The 6,297-nt window shown below is 42.0% G+C and overlaps 1 protein-coding gene across 7 annotated transcripts in view; it reads right to left on the reverse strand.

The window, feature by feature from the left end:
* LOC113036528 (muscleblind-like protein 1) overlaps positions 1-6,010 on the reverse strand; it is a 67,194-nt gene extending 61,184 nt beyond the window's left edge. For 6 of the 7 annotated variants that reach the window (XM_026192936.1, XM_026192937.1, XM_026192935.1 and 3 more), the window contains exon 1: positions 305-436. The gene's annotated coding sequence lies outside the window, so the exon portion shown is untranslated. Of the gene's footprint in view, positions 1-304; positions 437-5,783 lie in introns of those variants that run through there. The other variant, XM_026192931.1, reaches the window with a different exon arrangement.
* Positions 6,011-6,297: the final 287 nt, after the last annotated feature.

A 6,297-nucleotide genomic window follows, 5' to 3' on the forward strand; every position in this document is an offset into this window, starting at 1 on the left:
ATTTATGCTCTCGCAAATCAAAACTACCACACATTAGCAGTGAGGCGCAGTGTCAATATGCACATGTACACACATAATTAGAAACACTCATAAAACTCACTCAAACACCCATCAACACATCAACACACTCAACGTCCAGATGGCGAATAAAAATTTTCAAAAGCGAGTCACGGCAGAACAAAGGAGAAAAAGTAAGAATGGACAACTCGGTCTTGTTAACGCAGAGTAGCACGCAACCCACACAAACACACACACTCACACAGACACACACACACATATAAACTGAGTAAACAGCAAGACTTACTGTATCTCTGCATGGACTCATCTGACTGCTGCTGAGGGGAGAATGGAAAGCGAAAACCTCATGCTTGCTTCGCGGCACTCCTCTCTTTCACTCCCTCTGCCACCGCCCCCTCCTCCTTCCTTTTTCCTTCGCTTTCTCTCTCCCTTGCCTCTTTTCCTTCCTCCTCCTCCTCCTCCTTTTCTTCTTTCCCTCTCTCCCTCCTTCCTTCTTGGCAGAGCCTTACAGTATTCAGATACACCAGTCTCCATATAAGGCAGCACAGCTAAACATGTCACACATAATTTATCCACAGCAGGCTGCAAGTTCACCTTTCACAGCCCGTGCTTGGATCGTATGCAATGGAGGGAGGGAAGGAGAGAGGGAGGGCAACGCAGGGGAACAGACAAACTTCTGCTGTCAACAGCCACGTTCCTACGATTTGGCAGCGCGAGGGAGAGTGCACGCATCCGTGTGCACGTGTGTATGTTAACAAATGCTGACAATCAGACCGTGAAAGTGCTACCGGAGACCGAAATGCAATTCACCTGCACTGTTCCGACACCTCCCTCTCTGTCTCTCCACCATCTGTATCTGCAGTCAGTTAATCTTATACAGATGATGTTTGCGAGACCTGTCCACCCGCACGCCCCCTCCTCCACCACCACCCTGCTCTCAGGAAAAGAGAGAGAACTGCAAAGGAGGAATACACAGAGACTTGAAAAAAAAGACAGGAAGAGTTATAGTCTGAAAGAGGGAGAGGCAGCAAGTGAGAAGGGTGAGATAAAAATAATATGTCAACAAATAAGATGCTATCCGGAATGCTGTCTGGTTGCAGCAGGGAGAATCAGCGCAATTCCCTCTGATGATGTGTCAGGTTTTGCAATCGATGGCTTCAAAAATACATAGTTCCTGACCTCTCTTCTGCCTCTCTCGGTTGAGTTTTTCTCTTTTTTTTCTTTTTTGAACCTCATAGTCTTTCTAACGGTCTTGAAGAAAAACAAAAGCACCATAAAGATAGCTGCTGTGAAAGGCAAGAAGAGGAAAAAGCAAGGAATAAGAGAATGGGAATAATAATAGCTGCACTTGAGAAGCCGTGTTGGCTGTTAGCTTTTTCCTCCCTCCTCCACAGCTTCAGTCCACTCACAGGACAGCAAGAGTCACAGCTCTGTTGCCATGGCTTCTAACTCCATCAAACACTACGTCAGGTGCATGTGTGTATGTGTGTGAGCATGTGTGAATATCTGGCTTTGTTATTGCAGAGGTGCGTGTGTGTGCGTTCATGCATGTGTGTGTGCGTGTGAGGTGGGTGTTACCGAGTGACTCAGAGCCACATCACTGACTTATAGCAGCAGTATTTCATCCTGTATATTATTTATTTGTGCATGTGTGTTGGTGTGTGCGTGTAAGACAGTAAGTGAAAGGTGTTGACTGAACAGCAAGCTAAAGCCCGCCTTCAAAGGCACCTATGATGGATCTCTGCACTGCTCTAAGTGTTTAGCTCCAGCTTCTATAAATATTTATCGGTTCGTTCATAGAGTCAAAGCAACACAATACAGACACCAGCAATATGGAATTCAGATTTTAGAGATGGCAAGTCATTGTTCTGTGCCCAAAAAAGGTCCTGTAGTTGGCTTAGAGGACTATGCTCAACTGTGTCTCCAAATGTGTACATGTTGCACTGTGATCTTTTATAAATCAGGTGAACTCTAAAACACTAGGAGTTTTAGAGTTCACCATTTTTGCACTGGAAAAAGCATCATCTGTAGTCGGACTATGCATGCTGGAATAGTGTACTTATGATAACAGTGAGGAAGTTCAGTTTGGAATGATGCGCACTTCTTGCCCTTAATTATGAAGCAGCATGGGAAGGACAACCAACCCTGATCAGCAATTACATCACTGCTAGTCAGGTAATATTAACAGCCGCTGATGTTGTGGCTGCGTTTGGTGTTAATGTGCATAAAACAGTCATTTTCATCACAGAAGAATTTAGTACTTGATGTGTTTCAGAGGCTCGGCGAGTTGTAAATGTCCAATAAATGCAACAGTTAATGTGACACATTCAAATGCAGCGGTGTTACTTCAAATAAGTGCACAACTTGCCATATTTGATTTGAAACTATCCTGTCAAAATTACGCAAGTGTACATAGTGTAACTACTCATCTACCTCATTCAGAACACTCATCAACACTTCTGCAGGCAACATGGCAAATATTACAATGTTAAAATGATCCTTTCAAATGGAAGAAGAGTATTGTAGTTAGAATTGCTGCTTCACAGCAAGAAGGTTCATGAGTTCAAATCCAGGCTGGGGCCTTTCTGTGTTCTCCCCATGTCTGCGTGAGATCTCCTCCCACAGTTTAAACACATCTATGGGGTTAGGTTAAGTGCATGTGTGCACTTGTGTGTTAATGTGTTTCTGAAGTAACCGTGGGTATGGATGTTTGTTTGTCTCTATATATTAGCCCTGCATGAGATTAGCGACCTGTCTAGGGTGTACCTAGATGGATGGATGGATGGATGGATGGATGGACGGATGAATGAATGGATGGTTAATATTCATCTCGGTAAATTAGAGACACATAAAATAACTTAATATGTATACTTTGTCTACTCCCACATGCTCAAAAAATATTTGTCTCCTTAACAGCAAAATATTCTGTGTTCATTAGTCTTCAACTAGGATCTCACTGCCCCTTGCTGTTGGCTGGGTAGTGTAGCAATAGCTCTTGAAACAGCTTCCCAGTGCAGTGTGTTCAGTGTCAACCCAAGCAGTAACACAAGCTTCAGTGGAAGGCAGAGCTAAGTCTGTAACTGCAGGTTGAGGTGATAATGTTTTGTGGATATGTCATTAGGGGTGACATGTTTTACACTATTTTTGCAGCTTGTCTCTTTGCTAACAGAAAACTATTGATTAGTCTTATAAAAAGCTACTCAAACTTCAAATGTAAAACTGCATTTCTTACTTCAGAAAATCAACGGCTGTGCAAGTGTTACAGTGCAGCTATTTTATTTGTTCTTTAAAATGCAAGATATCTGACTGAACCCTATTTGTAAGGAGCTGATGTACTCTGATTACCAGCTCCAAGGTATGAATCTCAACTGCATATGTTCCATCTGAGACAAAGTGTAAGTAGTATGAAATGGAAATAATCAAGTAAAACGCCGTTCTTTTAGAATTGTTTGAGTAAAAGGACTTTGCACAAGCAGCCTTCTAGTCAAAAGGGATAAATACAGTGATGAAAAAACAAGGCAGAGTGAAAGGTCTTGGACTTGCAGATAATTGCTGCAATTGCAGATAATTTATTGCACACTAAGGTTCCTGCTCACCACTCTGCTGATGTCTGTGTATGGAAGAGAGAACGACAAAAGACTTTTGAGTCACTGCTTTCGAACATAAGCCGTTACACGTTCAATCCTCTCTCATGCTGATCATATCAAAATGAGGTCATGGACTCGTGAACATGTGGAACTTGTGTTCCAGGTCAATAAAGGCAGGAATGAGGGAAAATCTTAAGCAGAACACCAGAGACAGCATCAATTGTAGTTGAACGAGCAGATCTGGACCCATATATCACTTTTGAGCCATGCTGCTGAGCAAAGCCAGGGTTGGGCCCAGACCAAAAGCCTTAAACCTTAAAGATTTTGCAGAAGCGAAAATCATACAGGGACAACCTGACATAGCAAGTCTGTTGTTAACCATTCCAGGTCCAATCGCAAATACTTAACCTTCCAGAAGTTCATCCTCAATCCGAACAGCTCTGTGTACAGGTACCAACATATTTCGGGGCCCTGCTAGTGTGACTGTACTGAAAATGAGGGAATCTTTCAACACAGAGCTTTATAACAGACCAGTAGTAGAATATTTGAATATCATTTGTTTTAAAACCTCTTAAACTCACCACTGAAATAGTTCTGGTATAACCACTGTTATTCAGAGAAATTTTGGATTTACTCTCACGATCTGAAACCACTATTCTTCAAGCCCCCCCCCCCCCCGCAAACTTTTAACGAAGCAGCTACGCAGATACATACATGAACAAACCTGGAAATAATCAAGTACATCTTTAAGCACCAACACAGCTACAGAGAAGATTAAGAGGTAAAGAGGATACAGTCAGCAACAGATAACATGGAGGGAGACAATTAATGAAAGCAACCATTATGAAAAAGAGAATCAACTCCATTTTGAATGTGACAGGTGGATTTTTTGCAGTGGCACAGCAAAGAGACTGGTTTTTGGCCAGTGCTAAATGGAGACAAGCTGAATATTCACAAGACATTTTTGTGCGATCTGCATTGTAGTTTCTTTTTTTCTGTTCTTTTTCCTTTTTTTAAATTTTATTTGCAAAATCTCTTTGCATAGCCTGTTAATGTTGAGCAAAAACAGATCCCATACCTACATAATTGTTTCCAAAAGGTGCAAGATACACAAATATAGTTCCTCGTGTCATAGCTCCTTTGAGGGCTCTTTTGTGATAAAGAGCACTATAAATAAAACTACTTTCAGCCATATTTCATTTAAACACAGAATTTGTATTTCTTCAGAAAACACATTCAAAAGTCTTTCTGAAATTATGATTTAATCCAAAATAACCAGTTTTACTGACTGATTTGGGGTTTTTTTGTCTTTCTACTTAACATTGTTGAAACATGATTTTACACTTGAGTCCCAGAGGGGAGACTTCCCAGTTGAGTCTGGAGGTAATAAAGTTTAAGAGTGTGTGCGCTAAGCTGATGCAATTGCGCTTTTCAGGTTGCCTCAGTCTCTGGCGCAAGAGATATGGTCACAAGCCTCTGTGACAGTTAAACCGCAAAATGAATACAAAAGCTACCCTTTTACCTGTCAGCTTACACCAGTGTCATTTAGGGCATGTATAGTAGACTACCTTAAAAATGTATACGTGTATACGTTTTACAACGTTGTATAATTGTTGTCTTTTTTATAGATAAATATATTTTTTGTCCAATAAAAAGATATGTTTTAGTATAAAATGAACATGTTACGCTGTTTCTGATGAATTTAACTGTCCAGAATGACAGTGCTTTACAATTTGTAATTTCCTGAAAGTTTCATCATGTTAACCAGCACTATCTGAACAGAAGCGCGCACAAAAATCGCATCCAGTGTATTGAAACTGGCTACAGTTAAACAAACCTGCTAGATCAAAGGAAAAAAGCATGCAAATACCAAGCCAAGTAACAACCAAAAACTGACATGAATATATCACAGGCATATCAACTATTTTGATTCCGCTCTATTTAATATACTCTTCCTCTTGAATAATCCAAGTTTCAGGTTTTTTTGAGACAGAATTTAGCAGCAGTCACAAGCAACAGGTAAAGAAGTTGTCGGGATCATAACATGTCAAATATTAATCACACCCTGGCATCTGTATAGAGCCACTCTTCTCTTCTCACTTGGCAGGGGCGAACAGAGAAACAGACGATCTCGAAAAACTCGGCGCTATCTGTGCGGTCAGAGCAAAGCTGTCTTACCTGCCTGGACGTCCGTGTATTTTCTTGCTTCGGTCTGGGTGTATGAGTGCGTGTGCGCTCACAGACAACCCCTCGAACAGGAACTGATGAATCTGCACGACTTCAGCCCTGCAGCGTGCGGTGCATTATGGGGTTTCAGTCAGGCTCTCTCTCTGCTCTCGCTCGCTCTCTCTCTTCCTCTCTGGCACAGTGTTAGAGGGGGATGTCCTCGCCTCCTGCCTGAAGAGAGGAGGGTGAACTCACACACGCTGTGTCCATACACACACACGCAAACACACACACACACAATGCAGAAGAAGCCTCGTGATGACGATTGCCGCGGCTTTGGTTGCCATGGCAACAGCTCCCCCCCCCCTTTGCTGTTGTAGTTCGGACTGAATATTCTGATAAAATACTGATAAAGAGTCAAACAAGAAAATACTTCACATGCTGAAATCTCCCTACATGCCTCGATTTCACATCTGCTTGGAGCCAGCTGACGCTGAAATGAGGAAAGACTCTTGTGGTCATGTGA

The sequence above is a fragment of the Astatotilapia calliptera genome, chromosome 14 (assembly GCF_900246225.1).
Source record: "Astatotilapia calliptera chromosome 14, fAstCal1.2, whole genome shotgun sequence".
Lineage (NCBI taxonomy): Eukaryota > Metazoa > Chordata > Actinopteri > Cichliformes > Cichlidae > Astatotilapia > Astatotilapia calliptera.